We start from the raw sequence: 16227 nt of genomic DNA, 5'->3' as shown, positions 1-16227 counted from the left end.
ATGACTGACAGTCTGAATAGGAAAACTAACAACTTTGTAAACATAAACATCGGCAGGAGTGTGGTTTACTAAACTAACACATGGTCAAATATTATAATAGCACATATTAGCACCTGACAGATGAACTTACTGTACGCTACAGTTCAAAAGTTTGGGGTCAGTATGATTTTAAAATGTTTTTAAAGAAGTATTGTATGCTCACCAAGGCTTCATTTATCTGATTAAAAATACTGTAAAAGTAATATTGTGAACCATTATTACAATTTAAAACATCTTTTTTCTATTGTAATATATTTTAATATATTCAGTGTCACAGCTTTCAATGTTGATTTGCTACTCAAGAAACATCTCTTCTTATTATCTTATTATCTTGTTATCTGCATTGATAAAAGTTATGCTGCTTAATATTTCTTGTGGAAACATGATCTTGAGTCTTTGAGTCATGAGTCTTTGATGAATATAAAGTTTTCAAAAAAGAGCATTAATTTGTTTCTAACGTTATTTTAAAAGAGGCTTTACCATTACCTTGCTGCATAAAAATATTAATTGTTCCAAAAGAAATCTTCCTGACCCCAAACTTGTGAACGGTAGTGTACAGTACATCCCATATGGGATCTCTTTTAAAAGTCAATAAGTTTGCGAAACACTGCTACAAAAGACAGCTGTACTTTTCCTTCCCCTTCATGTCAATGTATTCTCCCTTTTCTTTCATTCCAACCTCTTTTATGCTCAGTGTCTGTCTTTCTCTCAGACAGGAGATTAGCTCCTGCACATCTGATTTGCCACTATGACTCAGAATACTCTGAACAACGCGTCCATACAGCGCCCATATCCTCTATACACGCATGGTGACTCCACTGTTTGACTCATTGAGCTGTTTTTGCAGTGGCCTTTACAAAATCATGAGCATTAGCAAGGTTTGGGATATCCAGGTCAACAGAAAAGATGACAAATGCTCATGTTCACTAAATACTATGACTCAATACCCAAAGAACATCACTTACTGTGGGGTATTTTACTGTCTGTCAGATGAATTGAAGGTTTGGTCTGGCCTGAAGTCAGTCAGCAGTATTATGGAAAGTTACTTTTAAAAGTGATGCGTTACAAATCGTGTTACTCTTTAAAAAAAGTAACTAATTGCGTTACTTGGTTACTTTTTATGGAAAGTATGTCACGTTACTTTTTCTCATCTGGTTTATGCTTGCTTGTTTGTTTTTTAGTCTACAATAGCCATGTCATGTTCACACATCACACACAACGCCTTTGCATTTCTCTCAACATGGGGACAGGAGAGATGTCACTCAATAAATGGGAAAACTAAGTAACTTTTGTGTTACTTTTTTTAAAAAGTAACTCATATTGTTGTTGTAAATTTAAAAGTAATGCATTTCTTTACTAGTTACTTGAAAAAAGTAATCTGATTACATAACATGTTACTTGTAATGTGTTACCCCCAACACTGTCAGTCAGTATGTTGCTTTGTGTGATCTATCTGCCTCTGTTTGACTGTTCTGAGGTCCTTTTGGCCTTTGACTGACAGTTGATCCACCCTAAAGTGACCCACATCCACAGGATCACAGCGTCCCACTGTGTGAAATACACAGAAGAAACACAATCCTTTGTTTCCCTGAGCGTGTGTATTTAATGAGTGACGGGGCGCTCAATTCATTACTTGTGGTGATTGTAGAGGGTATGTACAGGCCTTGGCATGACATGATTGGGACAGGTTGGCATCTGGTACTCGTTGCACAGATGGCACTGTCAGTGCACATGGCATCTTTCAGCCCAATGAGAGCAGCTGCCATTGAAACACACCTCAGCACAGGTACCAGTACGAGCCAAGAACATTGACGTTTCCACACACATAACGACACAGCACATATCAGATGTATTGTCAAATAAACCAATGTTTAAAATGCTTTATTTAAATAAATGTGGACTGGTTACATTTGAATGACATCCGGATCCATTCACAATTCTCACATGTGCAATGGGTTTGGATGGAAGACCGTTTTAAAATACTCTGAAAATGCCAACAATGGAGTCTGATTCCCAAGCTAATGACATGACAGTTTTGAGTGAACTCAAAGATGCACATTATAAAACATTACCACATGTTTTTTCTTATTTATTTTGCATTTACTATTGAAATTATTCCAATATTTGGTAACAGAATTGCATTTGTCTTCTTCAAATTCAAGTACATTTTAATGGAACTGTTAAGGAAACATTAATGAACTATAATCATCAAGAGGAAATAGGAAATTGAACCAGAGTTCCTCAGGATTTCCATCCCTATCCTCCATATTCTTCCACCCACCCAGTCTCAACATTAAAAATGTGATTAGGAGATATAGCTATTCATTGGACTCTACAGTGAGCTCAGTTAATTATGCGTCTGACTGCAGGCGACTGCCCGTATTTCCTTGCAACACTCAAATTGAATAAGTGCTGCGTATCTTCTAAAACATTTGGGAAGTTTGGGATGCACAGAGGAGGTAGTACTTAGCACAGTACATTTATCAGCATGACACAAGGACTCATTCTTTTTTAGTCAAAAAGGAAGAAGCGAGAAAAAAAGAGAGGTATCCTGGCTCTGAATAATGCATGAGGATTTCTTTTGGTTTCATTTTTGAGGAATGTGCGGGTTCTCCCGCTGTCTGATCCGAGGCATCCCGCTAAAGTGTCATTCCAGGCTCATTATTCCCAACCGGAGTGACAATCCACTTAACGTGCGCACTCCTTTCTTATGCTGCAGCCTGCCAATCATCTCTCTGGTTGCCCTTTTAGATATCAGAAACACATCCCAGCTGTCTCATCACGAGCCGCCCATCACTGTGGCATCATGGGTAGTAACTGATAAGACCACTTAACCTTTCCCCTACTCCTCCTCCGCTATTTTGTTTTCCCCTGCCTCTCTCTCGCCCTTTCGTTTCCTCTATTGCTTTCTATTTGGCTTTAATTGTTCCAGGCCCGATTGACGTGTTTCAGAGCGGTTGGCGTGCCCTGAGCCATCCTCATTGGAGCTCTTATTGATCTGTGTTTGGCTGAACATATTCCAGATGAGTAAAGCCAGTCGGCGTGTTTTGCTGGTCCTTTTTCATCAGCCACAGGAAAGAAGCTGCTTAAGTTACTGTGATGTCAGCGCTACCTAAAGTGCTCGTGGATCGCTGTTGATGCTCCCCAACGAAATGTGAGAGAGCCGGTGCCAAACTATCATACTGGACTGTGAACCCAAAACCAAGGGAAACGGCTGTCGGGTGGACAGAAAAATATGAACAGACAGCTCAAGTGGACGTGAATCTTGTTTAAGTGGTTGTGTTAGCGCCAATCTAAATCCAGTCCAAGTTATTTGGAGACAATTATATACACAAACTCTTCAAATAAACGAACTCTTCAACTCTTGTATGCAAACTCTTCAAATATGGATCTAAAAACAAGACGGCTCAACATGACCCAATTTTTAATGTTCATGTAAAATAAGAGTTATTTGAGTCAGTTTGAAAGTCAAAAATAAATCTGAGTTTGACAACAGAACCAGATCTCTCTTATTATACAATGGGGATGTGTTTGTTGAAACAATGTTTGTTGTTTGTTCATTGACATTTTTATTGGTGATCTGTTAGTATGGCAGTGTCCATTACATTAAAAATGTGTCAGTTTAAATTAAATACAGATTAAGTTCTAAGTGGGCTTGAGTAAATAGTGTTAATGAACGAACAAACTGTTGATTGGTCGGTTGACTGACCGACCGAAGGAACGAACGAAAAAACAAACAAACAAACAACAGATAATGACTGTCTAACTGAACAAACACACAATTAAAATAATGAACGGACAAAGCAAAAAACCAACAAAAGAGCAAACAAAAAAATGAAGGATTAAGTAATTGGGAAATTGATTTATTTGATAAATCAACTAGTGTTATATGTAATATTTCGATATGTATCGATACTGGAATATCTGAAATGGTTCCAGTACTCCTTTGCTGCAGTTTCGATACACAGATACCAGCTGCACTTTCTCGCTCCGAAGTGACACACACCCGCCTCCTCTCACTCACTCGTCTCATTCGCTCTGGTTGAATAGTACTTGTATTGCGCATAATTTTAGTCATTCCCGCAGGTTTTGCGATCACACCGAAAGAGTGCGCACCACTGATCTATATAAGTGGCACTCAAACATTCTTTTTCATTGTGGAAAATGGTCAAATACATACAAAATTATGTCAAAATGCCCTTTTTGCCGAGTATTCAGGGTAAGTACAGTCAGTTTTGGAATGTAAATGGCTGAGAGAAAACGCACGTTGTGTAACAGTATATTGGATCCGTGCTTAAGATCTTAAAGTGACAGCAGCCTAATAAAGCCTAATCTGCTGTCTGTCATGTTAATCTAAGAACAAAAGACAAAGAGAAATTCAATCGCTGATCTTGTTTCATAACTTTAATTCTAAGCATTAATCCATATTTAATTTTTACAAAAACTAAATACAACTATCCAGTGTTATTTTACATTTGATTACTTTCATTTCTGTAGTATTTCTTACCTGAATACTGTTAGACCCCCACCTAAAGACACGGCAGGCAAAAACATTGTTGTTTTTTTTACTGGTCAATTTTGAGATTTTTGGATATTTGTCTTCAATAACATGTCTTCTTTCAGACTGTGGTGAAAAAAAGTCCGAAATACACATTTAGGTCTTTATTTTATTACACTTTGTCTGTTTGCGTCTGTAGATTACGCGTAAATTCAACAAAAGTTGGCGTTGTAAATCATCCCGCCGATCCGCGATCCCTGTCTGCTCCCTGTCATCACAGGCACCGCTGGAAAGCTCTCTCTTCACTGTACAATGCTGTCAGATCCAAATATGGTAATTTCCTTTTTATCAGCAACCAATCGCGAAAGTAAAAGGGCTGAATGCGCAATCTCATTGGCTGATGATAAATCTTTAAAGCCCGTTTTCTCAAAATGACCTTTCTCTCATACTCCAAGTCCGAAATCTCCACTTCAGTAGCACCTATATACACCAAACTTTCCAGTCTTGTACCTAGTTATATTATGAAGACATATACAGAGGGATTTGTAAATATATTATTCCTAGCCTGATTTATATAACATTTTATTCCAAAAAACATGGCGAAAATCATTTTTTTAAGGCTATTGACAGTATATTCTGATTTACAGGATAACAAAAGTAGATATCCATAAATCCCTCTGTAATTTTTTCCCCATCTAATATGTGAACACGATGAAAAAAAAAATATTCTGGCTTTATCCAATACTCAGATTTCGTTTTTTTAAACATATACAAATTAGCGCATATTTAATTAGATATTGCCTAATTTGCATATTTAAACATTAAATTACAGAAAACTTGTAATACATGTTTTTTCTCATCTTAATGTAGGTAATCAACTGGGAACGTTTCATGGTGATATCTGCTAGTTAAAAATTTTACCCTATTCACCTGTAGTGTCTCGCCTTAAAACAATGTTTATTTTATTTGTCTCTTTATTCTATAAACTTGTATTTATTTGTGCTACCATTTGCAATTTGTATATTTGTTTATTATTTTATTACTGACTGTTTACTTGACTTTTTTTTGTAAATGTAGTTCAATGATTCAAAGACTTCCTATGCTGTTTGTAAGCTATTAGAACAAAATGATCAAAATTATAAAAAAATTGATGAGATAATAACAAATTATCTGTATACCATATACATGCAGTTTTCCCCCTAGTATCGAAAATGGTATTGAATATCAATATTTTTTGAGGTATCATATCGAAGTTGGAAATTCCAGTATTGTGTCAACACTACAATCGACCAACTAACTAATCAACTAACCATTTGTTCAATCAATCAATCAATCAATCAATCAATCAATCAATCAATCAATCAATCAATCAATCAATAATTCAATCAATCAATTGGTTGGTTTATTGAATAATTAATTGATCAGCCAACAAACCAATCAATCAATACAACGAATGGAAAACAAAAACAAATGTCTGATTGATTGATTGATTGATTGATTGATTGATTGATTGATTGATTGGTTGATTGATTGAACAAATGGTTAGCTGGTTGGTTGATTGAACTTCGAAAGAAAAAGAAAGAAAGAAAGAAAGAAAGAAAGAAAGAAAGAAAGAAAGAAAGAAAGAAAGAAAGAAAGAAAGAAAGAAAGAAAGAAAGAAAGAAAGAAAGAAAGAAAGAAAGAAAGAAAGAAAGAAAGAAAAAGAAAGAAAGAAAGAGAAAATGAAAATGAAAATGTGGAGGTGGAAGGTAATAAGTGGAGGTGTGTAATGTTCTTCCTGTCTGCCGCTGTTGTCTGGTTTTCAGACTGTTGCAAGTAACATGGATTAGAGCAAAGCTTCTGCTTATTCAGAACAACCAACATATGTCATAACACCGCTTATGAAAAAACAACTCTTAATCATCTGCCGGCTTGCAGCCTGCCACAGCACCATGTGAGGTGGTGTGTGTGTGTGTGTGTGTGTGTGTGTCTGTGTATGCATGAAAGATTCACCAAACCTGAAGAAATGTGCTGTAAAAATCCCACAGAGCTGAATTATGAATATTGATAAAGCCAGTGAAAGATCAAAGTTTAAAATCTAGATGAGTCTCCAGTGACCTCCAGAAAATGCACCAATCCTCTCAGACCGGACCTGGGTGGGATTACAAATTCCGTGCTGGAGATTTAGAGCGGGCATCAAAGGGGCTTGTTTTGTATTTTACTTTTATTCTCCTGTAATTATTTTGGGACTCTTTCCTTCCCACTACACCATTTCAAAAGAAATAAGGCATCACAATTAATGAAGACCTGACAATGAACTGATATGAATAGCTGAATACATACAGCTGCTGTGTGTGAACGAGAGTTGAAATCGGCTCATACGCGGCGTGTTCATTAAATGAGAATAAACAAATTCAAATCATTATTCCAAATCTGCCGAGAAACGATCCTGAAATAGAGCTTCGCATATCTCTGTAACGTTGCGCTCGCTCCTCCTCTATCATCCCTCTTCTCGTTTATTTACAGAAACACAGACGCGGCAGATATCAAACGTTACCCAATCCGGCTCACGGGAATTCCACACGTTTCATCTTTTAGACGGGAATGAAGGAAGAGGGAAAGAGAGGGATTCTCTCTCTCTCTCTCTCTCTCTCTCTCTCTGGTGAGATGGCCTTGGCTGCTTCCTCAGATTTAAATAGGAGTTTCTCACTCCTCACACAAACGTGTCCCCTGCATGTATTGGGAAAACAGCGAACAGGCCATTTTTGGAAGCCAACCAGCTTTAATTAGCGTTATCTACTCTCTTTTATTCAGTTTTTCCGCTACATTCATTTGCTCACAGGTCTTGTGTGCCAGAACCAAACACTTCATGTAAGAAAATATAACCACTTGATGCCAAATTAAGCTCATTCTCTGTATTTTTAAGTGGTTTATTTTTTTTTATATTAACTGGAAGCCTGGCTTGTTTCTATTGATTGGTTCTTTTAACTGGTCCTTTTACATCATCAACTTTGTTGCTTGTTATCCCAACATGCGCCATATTACATGCTCAGACATGTTCTAATAAAGTCATGCACAAATTGGTGTTTTTCCCAATTAAAGTACATTAATTAGCATGTTTATTGAAATTTCATGTGTCCCGGTTCAGTTTCTTGCTCCCACACTAATTGAGATTAATGTTCTCATAGGCTATTCAAATTCATTTACATCTCACAGCTGAGCTTTTGCATGTTTCATTGAAATTATAACCTACGTTTATAAATTGAACATTACTGATGGTACTTTGACTTTATCATACCATATATATCTCTGTATCATCACAGTATATCGATGTCTACTTGAAACATCTCTATCCGTCATTTGGTCACAAATTTTGTATTTTCCCACAGCACACATTTTATTGTTACTTTTAGTTTTTATAGATTTTCCTTTCATGTTTGGTTTCATTTTACTGTCACAATAAGCATTGTGAAATCAATAGACATCTGTGAGTCCTTAAATGCAGTTTATCGATATATATACTGTTGGTAACTAAATGTACTTTGACATTTCATTTCATTGTAATGACTGGCTTAAACATGTCATGCACACCACAATAATTTAAATGCGTGTTATGAAGAAGGGTAGGTGGATCATTAAACCTGCCTTATCAGTGTTCATATATATTTATATATTTATGACTAAATAGACAATTCATGCTGCAGTTTTAGTACACATTGGTGCATAAATGTGATACTTTGTAACTTGTATTACTAAATAAATATCTGATTTTGATTAAAATAAATCCTCTTTAGTCTTTATTTAAAAAGCCTATATTTTAATTATAATTTATAATTTATTATAATGATGAATGTTACCATTCAAAAGGTTGGGGTCAATAAATGTCAGTAAATATTTTACTTTATAGAAAGAAATTAATAATTTTGTTCAGAAAAGATGCATTAAATTGATCAAACGTACAGTAAAGACCTTTATTATACTACAAAAAATATTTATCCATCCATCCATCCATCCATCTTCTACCGCTTATCCAGGGCCGGGTCGCGGGGGCAGCAGTCTAAGCAGGGATGCCCAGACTTCCCTCTCCCTAGACACTTCCTCCAGCTCTTCCGGTGGGACACCGAGGCGTTCCCAGGCCAGCCGGGAGACATAGTCTCTCCAGCGTGTCCTAGGTCTTCCCCGGGGTCTCCTCCCGGTGGGACATGCCCGGAACACCTTCCCGGGAAGGCGTCCAGGAGGCATCCGGAAAAGATGCCCGAGCCACCTCAACTGACCCCTCTCGATGTGGAGGAGCAGCGGCTCTACTCTGAGCTCCGCCTGAGTGACCGAGCTTCTCACCCTATCTCTAAGGGATCGCCCAGCCACCCTGCGGAGAAAGCTCATTTCGGCCGCTTGTATCCGGGATCTTGTCCTTTCGGTCATGACCCACAGCTCATGACCATAGGTGAGAGTAGGAACGTAGATTGACTGGTAAATCGAGAGCTTCGCCTTGCGGCTCAGCTCCTTCTTTACCACGACAGACCGGTACAGGGACCGCATTACTGCAGACAGAAGCTGCACCGATCCGCCTGTCAATCTCCCGTTCCATCCTTCCCTCACTCGTGAACAAGACCCCAAGATACTTGAACTCCTCCACTTGAGGCAGGAGCTCTCCACCAACCTGAAGCGAGCAAGCCACCCTTTTCCGACTGAGAACCATGGCCTCGGACTTGGAGGTGCTGATTTTCATCCCAGCCGCTTCACACTCGGCTGCAAACCGTCCCAGTGCATGCTGGAGGTCCTGGTCTGATGAGGCCAACACGACAACATCATCCGCAAAGAGCAGAGATGAAATCGTGTGGTCCCCAAACCCGACCCCCTCCGGCCCCTGGCTGCGCCTAGAAATTCTGTCCATAAAAATTATGAACAGAACCGGCGACAAAGGGCGGCCCTGCCGGAGTCCAACACGCACCGGGAACAAGTCTGACTTACTGCTGGCAATACGAACCAAGCTCCTGCTCCGGTCATACAGGGACCGGATAGCCCTTAGCAAAGGGCCCCGGACCCCATACTCCCGGAGCACCCTCCACAGGCCGCCGCGAGGGACACAGTCGAATGCCTTCTCCAAATCCACAAAGCACATGTAGATTGGTTGGGCAAACTCCCATGAGCCCTCCAGCACCCTGTAGAGGGTATAGAGCTGGTCCAGTGTTCCACGACCGGGACGAAAACCACACTGTTCCTCCTGAATCCGAGGTTCTACTATCGGCCGGATTCTCCTCTCCAGTACCCTGGCATAGACTTTCCCAGGGAGGCTGAGAAGTGTGATCCCCCTATAGTTGGAGCACACCCTCCGATCCCCCTTCTTGAAAAGAGGGACCACCACCCCGGTCTGCCAGTCCAAAGGTACTGTCCCCAAAGTTAGTTTAGTCCCCAAAAAATATTTATATTTTAAATAAATAGTGTTAATTTGAACTCTCTATTCATTAATAATCCTAAAAAAAATAATTAAAAAAATCACAGTTTCCTCAAAAATATTAAGCAGCACAACTGTTCTCAACATTGATAATAAGAATAGTTTCTTGAGCATCAATTTAGCATATTAGAATGATTTCTAAGGGATCATGTGACACTGAAGACTGGAGTAATGGTTGCTTTTCCATCACAGGAATAAATTCAATTTTTTAAATATATTAAAATAGAAAACAATTTACATTTTAAATTTGTAATGTTTCACAATATTACAGTTTTTTACAGTATTTTTGATTAAATAATTCCAGCCTTGGTGAGCATAACCAACCCCAAACTTTTGAACGGTATTGCATTCATCCGTTATATATATATATATATATATAAAATAAAAAAATGCTGTATAAAAATATTTCAGATGTCAACTAGAAACAAAAGATGCTTTTGTCTTTCTACAGTGTTAGTTTTTTTTTACATCTGCTGTAACTATAAACATAATTTAGTCACCAAATATTGGGTAAATTACAAAAGCTCTGACTCTTACAAAAGCTCTAACTCAGACTTTATTTTTATTTTTATGCAACTTTTCTCCTCTACGCGTCTGGTCAGAGTTGAGCATTTGGTTAAATATTTCCAAAGCAGTATTTAGGAAACCCCTTTTACAACCTAAATAATAATTGTTAATAAAGGTTAATTGCAAGTGCAGGTCCGATTCAAAATGAAACACATCATCTTTCAACTGCTTTTGTTTCAGTAGTTATATTAAAAAACTACAAGCCATTTAGAATCCCACAACTTCAAAAGTTTACCAGAACACCACAGACCTCAGCAACAGCATGAAGACAAAATAAATGACCATCCTCTTTGTCCATTTTCAGCAGGGTCATTGGAGTTGTCGTTTTCGGAAGACACTTGAGCTTGAGATAAAGAGGTTCTTGTTATACGGGGTCATAAAAATCAAAAGGGCCAGAGAGTTGGCAGTCTGTCAAAACGAACCGGAAGCGTCAATTGAGAAAAGAGAAAGCTAACCAATGGGAGAAGGAAGGAAAGAAAAATGAAACATCCAACATATGTTTTGTAATGCGATATAATGGACGACTGAACTCTGAGTCAATCTTCTGTACCCTCCAGAGCTGAAAAGTTGTATGTTTAATGGGGGATGGCATCATCAGTCATTCACAACACTTAATCTTGTTGTCGCATACTGCAATCCAATAAACAAATGCTCTCACAGAGTACGTTCTCGAGGACTTGAGTCCCAGGGGGCTTCGCAGGAAATGTCCTTCGCGCCACAGGTTTCCACACCATTTCCTAAACATTGGGCTCTAACTGAAGCAGTGAAAACACTAACAAAACAGCTGCCCGTCTCTGTCAGCCTGCATCTCGTCTGCATCAGCGAATCCGTTAAATAATGGAGACATCTGCAACAGCCTGTCTGCCAGTCTCTGGAAAATAAGACATCTCAAGAAACCACACTAGGGGGCTCGACTGATCGTTTGAGGTGTTAAGGACGTGCTAATCGTCTAATGCAACAAACAGTCACTTTGAGATACGGCATTAGCACAGAGCGCTGTTTGGAAGTTAGCCCAACAAATTATCCTATTCCAAAACACTTACTCCCTGTGGAGTTTTTGAAGACATCTAATGCAATATCTAGCACAATATAACGCTTAAGATATGACCTACCACAAAGGCCAACAAATATCTACTAAACACAGATTTTTTTTACTTTTATGCTGGCTGTTCTAGTTAATTAAAATGAGCTAAAGCAACAGCTTTCTACATTGTATTACTTAAAATGACTTTGCATGCAATCATTTAAAACTTGGGAGTAAAATGGGAGTTGAGTTGATCCATTGGCATTGGAACTACATAAATAACTCTGGTCTAAAACATTTTAGAAGTCATCTACTTCGGAGATAAAATCTGCTATTTATTATGTATTTTGATGTGCTGAATTCAAATATGACCTTCAAAACAACTTATTGGCTTCTGTTTCAAGATATTTAAATGGTTAGTTCACCCAAAAATGATGAAAATGATCCCATAATTTACTCACCCTCAAGCCATCCTAGGACTTTCTTCTTTCCTGGCTGTTGAAAGCTTAATGGGAGTGAATGGTAACTTAGATTTTGAAGCCCAAAAAGCACATCCATCCATCAGTAAAAGTAATCCATACGGCTCCAGGGGGTTAATAAAGGCCTTCTGAAGCGAAGCGATGTGTATTTGAAAGAAAAATATCCATATTTTATAACTATAATCACTGGCTTCCGGTAATGGCCGTAAGCGAGTCTAGTTGACCTCTGACCCGACGCTAGACGTATTGACGAACGCGGAAGCGCAGTAGATAGAGCAAAACAAAACACCGGTCACGAATTAGAAGTCTAAAATGAGATTTTTTTTTAAACAAATGTCATGTGGATTACTTTTATAATGGATGGATGTGCTTTTTTGGGCTTCAAAATCTAAGGTTCCATTCACTCCCATTATAAAGCTTTGAAGAGCCAGGATATGTTTTAATATAACTCTGATTGTGTTTGGCTGAATGAAGTAAGTCATACATACCTAGGATGGCTTGAGGGTGGGTAAATTATGGGATAATTGTCATTTTTGGGTGAATTAACCCTTTCAAGTTTTTACATTTTACACCTGTGTTTTGTTTTAGATTGCACCTGTTGCCTGTCCTGTTTATGTAACACTTAAAAAATCAGCAAAAGGGTTATATAAATCAAATTTATTATGAATCAAAAGGCAAAAACAACTAGACGTTGTTCGTGGGCAGCCAATGAAGACCATAGGCTGACATTATGCAAATTTGTTGCATTGTTATGCAGGTAGGGGCACTTCTATATAACGAAATGACAGTTTTACTGAAACTCACTCAGTCATTTCAAATGATATTTCGAGAAGGAATGTCAAAATTAATTTAACTTTGTATGACTGTTGTATAGGGTTTAGAGCAAATGCATTCAAAAAAATTTAATTTAATTGCATGGAATGTTTTTCCTCAATTTAATTAAGTTCATTGAATGTTTTATTTCTTGAGTGTTCAGCCTCTTAAGATAACACACCAGCACATTAGTTTGCAGTACTGATGTCATAGAGCAAACCCTTAAAAAAAGGGAGAAAAACAAATAAAATTGGAAATGCAAAAAAAAAAAAAAAAAAAAAAAGCACAACATCAGAGGAACAACAGACTCTGATTAAAAAAATATAATAAGTACATCTGTGACAAATGTGGCCTTCTAAGGAAGCTGCCACTGCCCTATAATCTAAAGTCGATAACAGATGGTTAAATATTTTATGGGGCGCCAAGAGCAGATAATTGGTTAGCTTAAAGAACACTTTATCACTCCTAGTTGTGGAGCGTTTAACCTTTGCCTCAGAGCAAGCTGCTAATCATTAAAGAACCTGCTTTTGACTGGGATCAATCACCCAGCTCTGACTGCCACTTTCACATTCATTTCCAAATTTCACGCTCACCCTCTCAAAGATATTTGACTTGCATTAGAGGGATAAAATGACAAAAGGACAACTACATGAAAAAGTGAAACAGAGGGAGGTTACACAAAACAACACTCATAAGTTCATCAAATGATTAAAAATTCATATTTCCACATGCATTTCTTGGATGCAGTATTCCATGCAAAACGCATCCATTTCTGACAGTGCACTTCAAACAGAGCATCAAGCAGAGGGAGTTGAATTTAGGTTCCCAAACACTTCCGATGTTTCCCTACCACACCTTGAGGCGATACTCTCATGGGGAGACTGTTCATTTGAAGCAAACTAGGCTGAATATATAAAACTGAGCAGCATGTGAAGGCTGTGTGACAAAATGAATCATGTATGACAAAATGAATTAGAGAAATATTGTGAAAAAAGGTCAGCTCCATTATGCTTGCCTGATGAAAGAACCGTAACGCTGGAGAGAGAACAAGCCACAATTACATAAAAATATAACATCTCTCAGCGAGATTGAGATGAGCTGTGCGCAAATACGTGCATGTTTTAAAATTTAAACCAATCTATTTTAACCAAATGAGGTGGTGCTCCAGAATATATTAATCACTTAACATTCATCCATGCAGTACTTGATTTTCTATACACGCAAGACAAATTCCTGTTTCTAATCTAGTCCTTACAAACCAAACATGGTTAAAAATAAGAGATTGCATAAACCAAATTTCTGAAATTCTTACAATTTTAAAATGTAACAGAAAAATTCAAATATATATATAAAAAATATGTAAAAATGTATTTGATAATACAAACAAATTAATAATTTTTTTAATTAAATTAAATAAACCCGCCAAAATCAACATTTATGTTATAATAATAAAAATTGTAATACATTTAAATATGTATTTGTAAAAAAAAAAATAACCGTTTGAATTTAAATATAACATAAATATATGTGAAAAGTGTAAAATTCAAATAAATAAATAAAAATTGTATTTCAAATAATTTCAAATAAAATGTAAAAATTCATAATCAAATAAATGCAGATATATTATAAAAAAATAAAAAAATTCTAAATTTAAATAAAGAAATTATTATTATTATTATTTTTTTAAATAATATTCAAATAATAATTGAGTTAATTTAAGCAAAGATGGCAGCAAGCAGGTCACATACAGTCCCATCTTGTGTGTACTAATAAAATAAAATAAACAACAAATACTATATGGACTTTTAAAAAGCCAACCTGCAAACTCTTACTTTGAGCCATTAAATGAAATACAAAAACTGCCTGTGTTTTTCAGAAAAGAGGCTATGGTTTAAATTTAAGGACATTCAGCAGTCTTTACACCTTTGCAGACCTGCCAAGCAAGACTGAGTGATTGAGGAGAGGAGGCTGAAATCGCAGGACCCCTGGAGCAACACATTCAGAAATCATCTTGCTCAAGGACACAGCAGCTGTGGGTGGAGTAATGACATGTATCCCATAATCCCACAGTCCCCAGCAGAAATACACACCTGCAACCTTCAGGAACCTCTCCCAACAATCCTACACTCTCCAAAACCCTTATAATAATAACCTTTCCATCTCTACTAAAGAATTATCAGGAGTTCTGAGAAACCAAGGCCAAACATTATGACTGCCAGGCATTGCGGTGGAACCTTATCCCACTTGTAAACAGACAGCCCATTAAGAATGCGTGTGTGTGACAGTGAGCTCCATTAACTCAAAGTGCAGCTATACTGAAGAGCATTTCCCACCGAGTTGCTCACCCTCTCTTCGCCCTCCAAATCACTCCTACAGCAGTGAATCTGACCATGTGTGTTTGTGTGTAGGAAATGAATACACTCAGAGCACAAGAGCCATTCAGACCACTTAACGTTACTCTTGTTAGCGCTTAGTAACTAAACGCTGAGTAGCTACCACTGGAACAGCATTTAAATGAAAAGCTGATCTGAGCATCAGATTTTCAACCTTGAAATGTTAACCAGAGAATATGAGACAGCTGGAGGTACAGGTATCTCCGGTGAACCTGTATATCTCGAGATTATGCAATAGAACGAGTTTATGGTTTAGTATGATACAAAATGTTCAAATAGTGCTCGTACACTGGGAAGAGCTTCTGTATTTGTATTATTTACTGTATTAGACAGTTATGGAACCATACAGTAATGCGTATAACACGTGTTTACCATAAAAAAAAAAGCAATTCAATTTTACGGTAAAAAAACGACATCTGTGGTTGCCAGAAATTTACCGTAAAAAAATACGGTAGCAACATTTTAGGTTTTACAGACCTTAACTTAAATTTACAGTAAAAAAATAAATACATTTCATTATCTGATATAATGTTAATTTACAGACATACTGAAGTACTAATATCTGTTTTGTACCATTGTTATACACTAGCAACCACCCATAACAGTGATGAATAGAGTCACATGATGAGTCTATGCTCATCAGAGGCTGCTTTTCCACAAGCTGAGAAAGTTAATGCTAAAATATATAAGCTGCAAGGTGTCATTTACACAAACACTAAACACCATCATGGTAACACACATGAAATTTAAAAAATGCAATAAACATTAATTTAACATTAAATGTAACATAAAACCCTAATGTACATAACTGATTGAAAAAAAAAAAATACATCAAATGTTAAGTGTCAGGCAGGGAATTGTGGGAATGCCAATATACATTTTTTTTTTCACTGTAAATTATACAGTGACGACTTTTTCACGTCCAAAAACGGTTAATTTAATGGTATTTTACTGTAAAATGTACGGTTAGATCTATCACA

General features: G+C 37.2%; 1 protein-coding gene across 1 annotated transcript in view; it reads right to left on the bottom strand.

The window, feature by feature from the left end:
* The window catches only part of dab1a (DAB adaptor protein 1a), a gene marked incomplete at its 3' end in the record, with an annotated part of 157106 nt that overhangs the window by 109044 nt on the left and 31835 nt on the right, over positions 1 to 16227 (bottom strand). The gene's annotated exons all lie outside the window — the stretch shown is intronic.

This window comes from Scardinius erythrophthalmus (genome assembly GCF_964197995.2).
Source record: "Scardinius erythrophthalmus genome assembly, chromosome: 11".
NCBI lineage: Eukaryota > Metazoa > Chordata > Actinopteri > Cypriniformes > Leuciscidae > Scardinius > Scardinius erythrophthalmus.
Note: the sequence above shows the minus strand (reverse complement) of the source record. Positions and strands in the feature narration are given on the sequence as shown.